Genomic DNA, 13,416 nt, shown 5'->3' with positions numbered 1-13,416 from the left:
CAACATTGTTCCTTTTTTAAAAAAAAAATATATAACCATTTATCAATATATTCTCAATTCACAGGACAAGACGAAGTTCACAGACGACTGACTATATGGACCATAGGTCCACTTGCTAAACTTTTTTCTATGCTAGAAGAATAATTTAGCCTTATAGCCTTTTTCAAGGTATTTTTGAAGTATTACTGGTTTTTGGGTGCATCAACACTTGGGTTATTTCCACTTGGTTTATTATACGAGGCTACAATCACTATCTGAACACTAAAATTCTCTGATTGAAACTAAAAGCTTAGGCTGTAACTAGGGACTTAGTATGTATATCGACAATTTATAGGACAACACGAACCTTACAAAGGATTATAGGTGACGTAGGACCACACGCCAGAGCTTTGTTAATCTGCAAGAAGCATTTACAGCTAATATTACGAGGAAATGAGGTTGATTTTTTACTGTTTCACAAGAATGCTACCTTTTATACACCCAATATTTGCTTTTTCAAGTAACTACATGTACCAGAAGTATTTACAGGCCAACTCTAACTAGACTTCGATTTATGTAAATCTATAAAGAACTATGATTGTGTATATTTCTGAGGAAGTACGCAAAAGCAGATTACCCGATTAAAGTATCTGAAAAACAGATTTTTCTATGCAAGTATATTTTTATTGACTGGATTATTTAACAGATCAAACAGGAAGACTGCAAAATTCATTAAATGTAGTTCTATAGTATAGGTGGTTTCAGAGATATAAAAAGAACAAATAGAAGATTTCGCTTTTTTGCTTGTGAGGCTATTCGCGACGCTAAGGGTAAATGGCGAGGAAATGTAACGGAGGAGAAACAGTCCCAAAAGTTATGGGCTGTATGTAAGTTAATACTACAGAGATATTACAGTAGGTGTAGGTTCTACCACCAGAACATTTCTATCATAATAATACTGGTTATGCTGTACTGTTAGCTAAAGATGTTGATATTTGAGAAACTTAAAAGCTTATTTGCAAAATTTTAAGATAAATAATAATCTGTTAGACTGTAAACATATTTTATATCCATTCTGCAAAAGATTCGGTGACAATTTAAAAATTGTAATCGCCCAGACAGGGACTCGAACCCTGGACAGATAGGTAAAAAGCCTAACGCTATACCAACTAAGCTATCTGGGCACAAGGTATTTTTTCTTGAAAAGTTAGTTATGTTAAGAAATATATTGAAATACTTGAGAACACTTTCGGTCTGGTTCGACAGAGAAGAAGACAACATTTCCAAATTTTTACAGACTGGGTGTATTTTTCCACTATAGAGGCCTTCACTATATGTAATTCGAAACGCTAAAGTTCAGCTAGCTTCCAAAATTGAGGTAAAGATTGTGTTTGGCGAGATTAACAAGTTACAATTATATCCAGTTACGGACAAATAAAGCTAAAACTCTCAGATTTACTGTACTAGCCAAGTTTTAGTAACATTTTCTTCACTTTAGTACAAATACCAAAGAAATAGGTATGTTTTATTTATAATTTGACAAAATGTACTAGTATTCAATTCACAAAGTTAGGTAAAAAACAGTATTTTTAAAAAAATATTGTTACTGCCTTCAAATTTTATGTTATTTAGCCACTAACAACTGGTTTACACTGTTTGGCATCCTTTAAATAGGAAAAGAAGGAATTATTTGTTTAGCATTTTTACTACTTTATATTTATTTAAGAAAACAATTCTACAGTTTAACTTAATTTTAACAAATTGTTACTAATTTATATATCAAAGTTATGTTATTTAGAGTGTATGAAGGCGTATAAAGTTAATATTTGTACTTATCAGTGCAACTAACAATTATATTTTAAACACAAAAGATAATGTTTACAGTTAAATTACTTGAATCAGAGAATAATATTTTACAGTAATTGATTCATTCAGTACTAGTCAGTACTTTTATGCATCAGAAAGTTTTTTTAATTTTCTATTACGCATGCTATTTTGTGCTATTCTTAAAATGTATTTCTAAGGCAAACTGGTTTAGTTTCTGCTTATAATGCAAAGTTGACATCGTTTTCGCACAATGCTTTGTACATTTGTTATATTCTCTACTTACAATCCAAATATTATGCTTATTTAATGTATAACTAACTAACTCTCTAGTCTTCTTAAACCCGAATGTTCATGGCTGCAGCAACTCATGCCTTTCATCTGTCCCTGGCCTGATCAAGATCTATATACTCCTTTCCTTCCCTACCAATTTCCTTTAGGTCCATCTCTACATTATCCCTCAATCTTTGTTTTGGACTTCCTATTGGTCTTTTACCATCAGGTTTCCCAACAAAATCCTGCAACAAATTCTCAGAAATCCTACCTTTCCTACCCTTGCTTAAATAGCTAAAGTGCAATCTTCATACTAAAATATTGAAAAAAGGCATATCTATTTACATAAAAGTGTGTACACATGTGTTTGTCTGCTTGTACTCTTAGATAAATTGATAAAAAAGCAATATAGTTATTAATCAAAGACTATACCTAATAATATTAATTTCAAAATAAGCTGATAGAAAAAGATATAATAACTACAGTATAAGCTTTTAATTTTTGTTAATTACAAAAAATAAAAGTTAAATACAGTAAATAAACCTGATCCCTTACATTGAAAAAGGAACATAAATTGAGAGTATTTGAAAATAAGATCCTTAGGAAAATATTTAGGCCTAAAACAGATTAGGAGACAGATGAGTGGAGAAAATTACATAATTTAGAAGTACATAATTTGTATTCATGTCGAGATAGTATTAGAATGATTAAATCAAGAAGACTTAGGTGTGTAGATCATGTGGTACGAATGAGAGAGGAAAGAAGAGTATACAGGATTCTTGTTGGGAAACCTGATGGTAAAAGACCAATAGGAAGTCCAAAACAAAGATGGAGGGATAATGTAGAGATGGACCTAAAGGAAATTGGTAGGGAAGGAAAGGAGTATATAGATCTTGATCAGGCCAGGGACAGATGAAAGGCATGAGTTGCTGCAGCCATGAACATTCGGGTTTAAGAAGACTAGAGAGTTAGTTAGTTATACATTAAATAAGCATAATATTTGGATTGTAAGTAGAGAATATAACAAATGTACAAAGCATTGTGCGAAAACGATGTCAACTTTGCATTATAAGCAGAAACTAAACCAGTTTGCCTTAGAAATACATTTTAAGAATAGCACAAAATAGCATGCGTAATAGAAAATTAAAAAAACTTTCTGATGCATAAAAGTACTGACTAGTACTGAATGAATCAATTACTGTAAAATATTATTCTCTGATTCAAGTAATTTAACTGTAAACATTATCTTTTGTGTTTAAAATATAATTGTTAGTTGCACTGATAAGTACAAATATTAACTTTATACGCCTTCATACACTCTAAATAACATAACTTTGATATATAAATTAGTAACAATTTGTTAAAATTAAGTTAAACTGTAGAATTGTTTTCTTAAATAAATATAAAGTAGTAAAAATGCTAAACAAATAATTCCTTCTTTTCCTATTTAAAGGATGCCAAACAGTGTAAACCAGTTGTTAGTGGCTAAATAACATAAAATTTGAAGGCAGTAACAATATTTTTTTAAAAATACTGTTTTTTACCTAACTTTGTGAATTGAATACTAGTACATTTTGTCAAATTATAAATAAAACATACCTATTTCTTTGGTATTTGTACTAAAGTGAAGAAAATGTTACTAAAACTTGGCTAGTACAGTAAATCTGAGAGTTTTAGCTTTATTTGTCCGTAACTGGATATAATTGTAACTTGTTAATCTCGCCAAACACAATCTTTACCTCAATTTTGGAAGCTAGCTGAACTTTAGCGTTTCGAATTACATATAGTGAAGGCCTCTATAGTGGAAAAATACACCCAGTCTGTAAAAATTTGGAAATGTTGTCTTCTTCTCTGTCGAACCAGACCGAAAGTGTTCTCAAGTATTTCAATATATTTCTTAACATAACTAACTTTTCAAGAAAAAATACCTTGTGCCCAGATAGCTTAGTTGGTATAGCGTTAGGCTTTTTACCTATCTGTCCAGGGTTCGAGTCCCTGTCTGGGCGATTACAATTTTTAAATTGTCACCGAATCTTTTGCAGAATGGATATAAAATATGTTTACAGTCTAACAGATTATTATTTATCTTAAAATTTTGCAAATAAGCTTTTAAGTTTCTCAAATATCAACATCTTTAGCTAACAGTACAGCATAACCAGTATTATTATGATAGAAATGTTCTGGTGGTAGAACCTACACCTACTGTAATATCTCTGTAGTATTAACTTACATACAGCCCATAACTTTTGGGACTGTTTCTCCTCCGTTACATTTCCTCGCCATTTACCCTTAGCGTCGCGAATAGCCTCACAAGCAAAAAAGCGAAATCTTCTATTTGTTCTTTTTATATCTCTGAAACCACCTATACTATAGAACTACATTTAATGAATTTTGCAGTCTTCCTGTTTGATCTGTTAAATAATCCAGTCAATAAAAATATACTTGCATAGAAAAATCTGTTTTTCAGATACTTTAATCGGGTAATCTGCTTTTGCGTACTTCCTCAGAAATATACACAATCATAGTTCTTTATAGATTTACATAAATCGAAGTCTAGTTAGAGTTGGCCTGTAAATACTTCTGGTACATGTAGTTACTTGAAAAAGCAAATATTGGGTGTATAAAAGGTAGCATTCTTGTGAAACAGTAAAAAATCAACCTCATTTCCTCGTAATATTAGCTGTAAATGCTTCTTGCAGATTAACAAAGCTCTGGCGTGTGGTCCTACGTCACCTATAATCCTTTGTAAGGTTCGTGTTGTCCTATAAATTGTCGATATACATACTAAGTCCCTAGTTACAGCCTAAGCTTTTAGTTTCAATCAGAGAATTTTAGTGTTCAGATAGTGATTGTAGCCTCGTATAATAAACCAAGTGGAAATAACCCAAGTGTTGATGCACCCAAAAACCAGTAATACTTCAAAAATACCTTGAAAAAGGCTATAAGGCTAAATTATTCTTCTAGCATAGAAAAAAGTTTAGCAAGTGGACCTATGGTCCATATAGTCAGTCGTCTGTGAACTTCGTCTTGTCCTGTGAATTGAGAATATATTGATAAATGGTTATATATTTTTTTTTTAAAAAAGGAACAATGTTGGTAAGCGTCCAGTTATGGACCCATCGGTAAAGGGATTTCAGTCTTTATAGACACACAATAATTTTCGTTACACTAAAAATTTGGCCTCGTATAAAAGTAAATAGTCGAAATGATAAACATTTCGTGTACTTTATCCAGTAAACCTTAGCTAGAAATACAATAACAGCGTTACAGACATAAAAATTAAGCAAGCTTTGATATTGTAGTGGCACATAATAAATATAAAATATCCTTTAAAATACTCTGACAAATAGTTGTGGGTTATCTGAGATCAAAATTTTCAAGCCCTCTCTCCTGCATAAATAGGCTCTAGCATTCACTAAGCCTCAAAATAATATTGGGTACATAAAATAAAAAGCAGATGGAGAGTGATGCTGATCACATCATCTCCAAACAAAAAAACAAAAGTATATGGATGGAGCCCTACCTGATATACTTAGAAAACTTTACCTAGTATAAAAGTAACAAAATACTCAGCAAACTCTAAAATAAACAAACTTTCCTACGTAGCAGGCGTAACCTGACCTAAATAAATACATATAGAAATACAGAACCAAAAATAGCATAGTTAAAATCAGTAAACCCTAATAATAATAATAATAATAATAATAATAATAATAATAATATATTTTGTGGCTTACATTTTAGCTAAAAGTACTTTTCCTTTAGTGCTTTTGAAAAGATTTAAATAAATACTAAACTCTAAGTTAAAAATTTGTAAATGTATATATGATACAAAACAAAATAAATAAAAATTAATACATACCCTGCAAAAAATCAGTAAAAAAATTGAAAACATCCCTTTGTGCATCCAAAATATAATAACAAATCCTTCCTGACTGGATTAAATTGTGTTATTTGAGTAATATTAAGCCTAAACTTGTAAAATAAAAGGGTAAAACTTGACGAAACACACTTCATGTGTACAAAATTTAATTCAAACCACGTTCAAATCGTGTTATTTGAGTAAACTAGAGAATAATCCTGTAAACTTGGAAAAATCTCTCTTTCTCTCTCTCTTTCTCTCTCTCTGTGTGTGTGTGTGTGTGTGTGTGTGTCCAAAATGTAATAAAAAAACACGTTCAAATCGTGTTATTTGAGTAAATATTATACTAAACTTGTGAAATAAACAGATAAAAATTGAAAACTCACACTTTGTGTGTCGAAAATATAACTAAAAGTCTTTTGTAAACAGATAGAATTGTGTTATTTGAGTAAAAAGATAGGCATAAACTTGTAAATAATAAATTAAAAGTTGAAAAAATCTCTTTGAAAATACAAAATATCCTGAATAGATGAAATTGTGTTATTTGAGTAATAATAAGCCTAAACTTGTGAAATAAACAAATAGAAGTTGAGAACACACACTTAGTGTGTCGAAAATGTAACTACAAGTCTTTCCTAAACAGATTGAATTGTGTTATTTTGGTAATAATAAGCCTAGACTTGTGAAATAAACAGATAGCAGTTGAGAACACACACTTTGTGTGTCGAAAATGTAACTAAAAGTCTTTCCTGAATAGTATAAATAGTGTTATTTTGGTAAAAATAGGTATAAAATTGTAAAATAATAAATTAAAAAGTTGTAAAAATATCTTTGTGAATCCAAAATTAATGAAAAAATTTTGCCTGAATAGTATAAATAGTGTTATTTTGGTAAAAATTAACATAAAGTTGTAAAATAATAAGTTAAAAGTTGAAAAAAAAGTCCTTGTGAGTCCAAAATTTAATAAAAAATGTTGCCTGAATAGTATAAATAGTGTTATTTTGGTAAAAAATTAACATAAAATTGTAAAATAATAAGTTAAAAGTTGAAAAAATATCTTTGTGAATCCAAAATTAATGAAAAAATGTTGCCTGAATAGTATAAATAGTGTTATTTTGGTAAAAATTAACATAAAGTTGTAAAATAATAAGTTAAAAGTTGAAAAAATGTCTTTGTGAGTTCAAAGTTTAATAAAAAATGTTGCCTGAATAGTATAAATAGTGTTATTTTGGTAAAAAATTAACATAAAATTGTAAAATAATAAGTTAAAAGTTGAAAAAATGTCTTTGTGAATCCAAAATTTAATGAAAAAATGTTGCCTGAATAGTATAAATAGTGTTATTTTGGTAAAAATTAACATAAAGTTGTAAAGTAATAAGTTAAAAGTTGAAAAAATGTCTTTGTGAATCCAAAATTTAATAAAAAAAATGTTGCCTGAATAGTATAAATAGTGTTTTTTTGGTAAAAATTAACATAAAGTTGTAAAATAATCAGTTAAAAGTTGAAAAAATGTCTTTGTGAATCCAAAATTTAATTAAAAAAGTTGCCTGAATAGTATAAATAGTGTTATTTTGGTAAAAATTAACATAAAGTTGTAAAACAATAAGTTAAAAGTTGAAAAAATGTCTTTGTGAGTCCAAAATTTAATAAAAAATGTTGCCTGAATAGTATAAATAGTGTTATTTTGGTAAAAAATTAACATAAAATTGTAAAATAATAACTTAAAAGTTGAAAAAATGTCTTTGCGTGTCCAAAATTTAATAAAAAATGTTGCCTAAATAGTATAAATAGTGTTATTTTGGAAAAAATACATAAAAACTTGTAAAAGATTTGGTAAAAAATAAACTCAAAAATATATTAAATAGCACACAGCAACATAAATTTACTACCTAAATCAATAATCAAAGGGTCCTAGGTTCGATACCCCGTGATAAAAACAAATAGTAAAAACTGTAGGCCCAGTCCCTGAAAACTCTCCCTTCATGCAAGCTTTCTAGCCCAAAACCCTCGCTAAAGCGTCCTGTGCCTTAGGGCAACCCTGAGCGGAATATTAATTGGCGGCGGAAACCGGTTCTACAAGCGACGCATAGCTTCAGAGATTTGACCATTGCTGCGCATTCTCAGACATCCTCTGTTGTCTGGTTGAATCCCTCCCCTGCCCTACAGTATTGCATACCTTTCCCCTGTTCTTGCGTACTAGTTAACCTTGGAAAAACCGGTTCTGAAAACCTACCGACGCGTTCTCTGATTGGTCAATCAGGTTCCTTCTTTGTTCTGACGTTGTGACGTCATTTGACCTTGAACGCACACTCCCCAAATTCCTTTCTCCTCTACCTGCGCTGAATATAAATTCATTCTCTCTGTCTACCTTCACCGCACTTCCCCAAATTCCTTTCTCGTCTACCTTCACCGCCGAGTCGAGATTCTGAGACAGTATTCTGTCTAGCGTGTCGTACCATCGTGTTTCATAACATAATGAAATTGTTGCATAGTACTAATTATTACCGTTGCATATCGCGGGTTCGAGTACCGGGACCGTCCCCAATCGTAATTGGACCTGTACCTACAGCCATTACCACCGTTCATAGCGGTTCATAAACCATAAAAACTTATTTTCAATATTATAAACATTAATATTAACATTTCATACATTACATACTTTGCAGTAATGAATATAAATCCATATGCATAGCGTTTAGTACCTCTAATTACCTTCTATATACATATTTTTCATAAAATAAATAATTATATATTCATAAAAAGTTATAAACATGCAAATACATAAATGTAAAGTATTCTAAGTACTTGCAAATGAGTTCTAAGTACATGCAAATTAATTAAAACCCGTGCAAATTAATTAACACCCGTACAAATAAATTGCGAATATTAATCGCCCGAGGGCAGGCCTTGGCGTATTCCGATACTACTTGCATCAGATTGAAAAAAATGAAAGAAAAATTTAGGAACCAGGTTGTATAGCCATATTCTACAATTTAACCAAAATATATAAATAAATGATTCCACAGTTTTCAACATTCCAAAAAATTATATATTTAGGTGAGAGGTCACACACCATACAATTCCACCCGCAACGTTTAGAGTATTTTTTTGAATGAGGTATGCAAAAGTTAATAACAAAATACAATGACTGTGAATTTCAATACACTACTTGTATGATTTTTTTAAAAAAAAATTAATAACAGTTGTGCTGGATATTAACTCATCTGTTGGATCGAGTAGTAGTGTCTTCCCGTTTATATAATAATAATAATTGGTTTATTTGTATTAGTTTATAGTATTAATTATTATATAATAATTATAATTTTAATGTGTCTAATTTTTATTATTATTCAAGTAAATCCCCCCCGCGGAAAAAAATTCTGGCGACACCCATGCCACCAAGTGGGACGTTTGTGGACCCTTCGTCGAGCCACTCACGCTCCACAAACGGTCGACAAATGATCACGTGACCCTGTATGAAGGGACCCTTAGTTCTCCATATTTGTATCACATAATGCATTGGTGGACGTGACTTAAGGCTGGTTTACATTGGTCGAGTGAGCGGGAGAGTTACTGGGACGAGTTACTGGCCTGTCTGCTCGACTCGACCCTTCTATGGCGAGTAACTGTTTACACACTTTCTACTCGACTCCAGCAAAGTGGGATAGTAGCTGCAGCTGTTTGGTGCTCTGTTGACATCGACGTCGTTGGCGATTTAAAGAAAAAAAGTTCTGAAACGGTTTACACACTATTTTTCACGAAAAATGAATACAATAATGCACTTGGGCATGTCTGGAAAGAAAACTCACTCACACATCACAACACAGACTCTATAATGTCCTCAGAAAGCGTATACATTGACCGAGTGGTCTGTAGAGTTTACGCGCGAGTGAAAAATCAATGGGAGAAGAAGCAACTCGGTCGAGTCGCTGTCCTCCGTGGACAGCCACTCGACTGTCCTGACTACTAGAGCGAGTACTGGCTAGTAGGTGAAAAAGGCGATCCTAGGCCTGTCCTTTGACCTACTTTCTCACCTTAATGGATTTCTCTCGTAAGGCATGAGCAGTGTTGCCAACTCCTCACTCGAAAAATCACCAAGGTTTTTGTTTTACGCACTAAACTAACCTACAATGAGAGAAAAATGGACAGAAGAAAAGCTCTGGCATCACTTTTTAAGCTATTTTTTATGCTAAACTCGTTTTTTGACCTACATTTGAAATGACTTACGATATTTTCCTATAAGGCTGCCTCTTTTTTACTGTAAGGCCCCCCCCCCTCAGTGTAATCTACTACGACCTGCTAATAGGCTTTTGCTCTCAGCGTAATCCGTTTTACGCACTAAACTAACCTACAATGAGAGAAAATTAGACAGAAGAAAAGCTCTGGCATCAGTTTTTTAAGCTATTTTTTACCTTCTGCAAATCTTGCTTTTATGCTAACTCGTTTTTTGACCTATATTTGAAATGACTTACGACATTTTCCTATAAGGCTGTCTCCCTCTTACTGTAAGGCCCCCCCCTTTTTTTCCCCACTTCCCCCTCTTTTTTAGTGTAATCTACTACGACCTGCTAATAGGCTTTTGCTCTCAGCGTAATCCGTTTTACGGGCTAAACTAACCTACAATGAGAGAAAATTAGACAGAAGAAAAGCTCTGGCATCAGTTTTTTAAGCTATTTTTTTTTACCTCCTGTAAATTTTGCTTTTATGCTAACTCGTTTTTTGACCTATATTTGAAATGACTTACGACATTTTCCTATAAGGCTGTCTCCCTCTTACTGTAAGGCCCCCCTCAGTGTAATCTACTACAGCCTGCTAATAGGCTTTTGCTCTCAGCGTAATCCGTTTTACACACTAAACTAACCTACAATGAGAGAAAATTAGACAGAAGAGAAGCTCTGGTATCACTTTTTAAGCTATTTTTTACCTCCTGTAAATTTTGCTCTTATGCTACCTCGCTTTTTGACCTATATTTGAAATGACTTACGACATTTTCCTATAAGGCTGTCTCCTCTTACTGTAAGGTCCCTCAGTGTAATCTACCACGACCTTGCACTCTCAGCGTAATCTGCCACAATGTTTTGTTATTAAAACTCTCAGGTGTGATCTTCTACAATGTGTGTGTGTGATAATCAAAATTTATTTTTTGTTAAGGAAATCCCTGGCCCCCAAAAAAAGAAAATATCCCGCCAGGGGTGCGTGGTGCCCAACACAGTTCTAATGGCCACGGCTAACAAAGCCATGCCTTTGTAGAGTTTCATGGGTTCTTTTTTTTTAAACCCCCCCATGACTCCCTACAGAGGACCTCCGTGTGTAATGTGTGTGTTTTATGATTGAAGAGAAGAAAAATTTTTTGGTTAAGAATAGAATGTGTAAGAACTAAAAAAGTTTCCGTAGGGGGTGCAGCATCTGAAAGAAATAAAAAAATATCCTCAAAATAGTGTACATAATATGATAGAAAAATATAAAAAAAGTGTGAATGCAAAAATTAGTGTGAATGATTGTTTTTTTTAAAAAAAATAATAGAAAAATATAAAAAAAAGTGTGAATGATTGGTTTTTTTTTAAAAAAATGATAGAAAAATATAAAAAAGTGTGAATGCAAAAATTAGTGTGAATGATTGTTTTTTTTTTAAAAAAAAAGTGGTGCAAGAAATAATACATACTTTTTGATTGAGAAGTCTAATGGTGCGAGCAGGTTTCTTCCTCGTCATGGCATCCCCATTCTCGGGTGTGGATGTTGCAGTCGAGTAGCCTCAATTTGGTGTCGTGGGGATCAAGCGCCACTTTGTTGATCGTGGATGTATGCAACTGGTCGATTGTGCTCGTGATCCGATGTTCGGTCATGCGTTTGATTTTTTTGTCGAACAAGCACGACTTGTAATCTTCTACGGTTAGTTTGTTTGTGCTCGAACGCCCCACCCCCTTTGCCTTTTTTATTTCGGTCTCATCCTGAACTTTGATGGCGTACATTTTTGCTCCAAGACCAGCAAACTCTGTGATGATGCGGCTGTTGACTTCATCCTTCATCTTCCCGATTGTCATTTTCCGACTGTCGTCGAAGAGCGCGTGATTTTTTGGATAATTCGAGAAGTCGAAATACTGGCTTATGTTTTTCAGATCTTTGTATAGATCGTCGGTGCGGATGTTGTACACGAAGCTGTCTGTGTCGGTGTACGCCACCTCGATCGCATCTCCATAGCGTGGTTTCATGATGTCGTAGTGAAACTTGTACATGGCCAGCTTCGACAACTCGAGGATCGCGACTCCCACGGCGATTGGTTTGTCGAATGTTATGTGGCGGAGAGCACGTTCGATCAATACCAACGTGTCGCTCAGTATCGTGAAGTTCTTGTACGTGGGCTGAGCGACGAGCTTGTTTATTTTCTTCGGGTCGGAGACCAAGTTGATATTTCTTCTTTTCCTCGCATCTTCCATGCTCTTGCCGTAGATGCTGTTATTCATCAACTTGTATAGGTCTTTGTCTGCGGAAGAAGAAGCTGATGCTCGACGTTGAGTGTTGCCGTCGATATAGGGTGCTAGCCACCTGGTCTGTCTAAACTTCAATCCCGAGTGCACGCGCTTCAAAACCAATCCATGCTGGAGGTAGAATTGTAGGAGACGATAATGCACCACGTAATTCTCTTTGCTCTTCAAGGTGAGCATCAGCTTCTTCTCCGGAGCCGATTCCATCACAGGTGCCATCGCAAATCCATGGTGTTCTCGATGAAGCGATGAAGGATATTCCAAATCTACTTTCAGGAAACATCCATTTTCATGATCTTCGCTCCATTCCAAACAATCTTGAAGTTCCTGCTCGCTCATCCATTCGTATTCTCCGATGGGCAGAGTCTCGGACATGGCATAACCATACAGGTTGTTCATGTCCCAGTATGCCAAGAAGTTTGTCGGTTTCCCCGCATCGAAATCGCCAACATATGGATTGTTGGCCTTGACGTATCGAAGGGGACACTGGACGATTCCACCACGTTTTGCCTCTTCGACAAACAAAAGTTGATTGACGTTCTTGATGAGTTCTATCTTCACCTTCGTGGATTTTAACATCGCCTGCCAAGAATAACCCGGTGTGGTGTAGCTGAAAGCGGGGTCCAAACCATATGCTGCCATTCCTCTCGAGCGATGGAGATGAAAACGATCGCTCAATAGCGTAACATCCAGCTTCAGATACAGATCGTGATAGTCACCCATGGTTTGACAAGAGAATGTAGACCAGACGAGCTGAGCATGACGGTAGTCCTCTTCGCTGCAACAGGTGTCGCTAAGACGACTGTAGAATGCTTCTCTCGGTGGTAATGATGTTTCTGAGAATTTGGAAGCATCCGTCATGTATTCGTACGGGTAAACACCCTTGCGTCTCAACAGTGCTAAATGTTGGTCGCCGAAACATTTCCTGGTGGCGACCAAATCATCGTCGGTGAGTTGAGACGCGAGTGTCGCCAAACTCGAAGACAGAAAGTTGTA

Source organism: Lepisma saccharinum, chromosome 1, assembly GCF_977018435.1.
Source record: "Lepisma saccharinum chromosome 1, izLepSacc3.1, whole genome shotgun sequence".
Lineage (NCBI taxonomy): Eukaryota > Metazoa > Arthropoda > Insecta > Zygentoma > Lepismatidae > Lepisma > Lepisma saccharinum.
The sequence above is the reverse complement of the archived record's forward strand: the minus strand, read 5'-3'. Positions refer to the sequence as shown.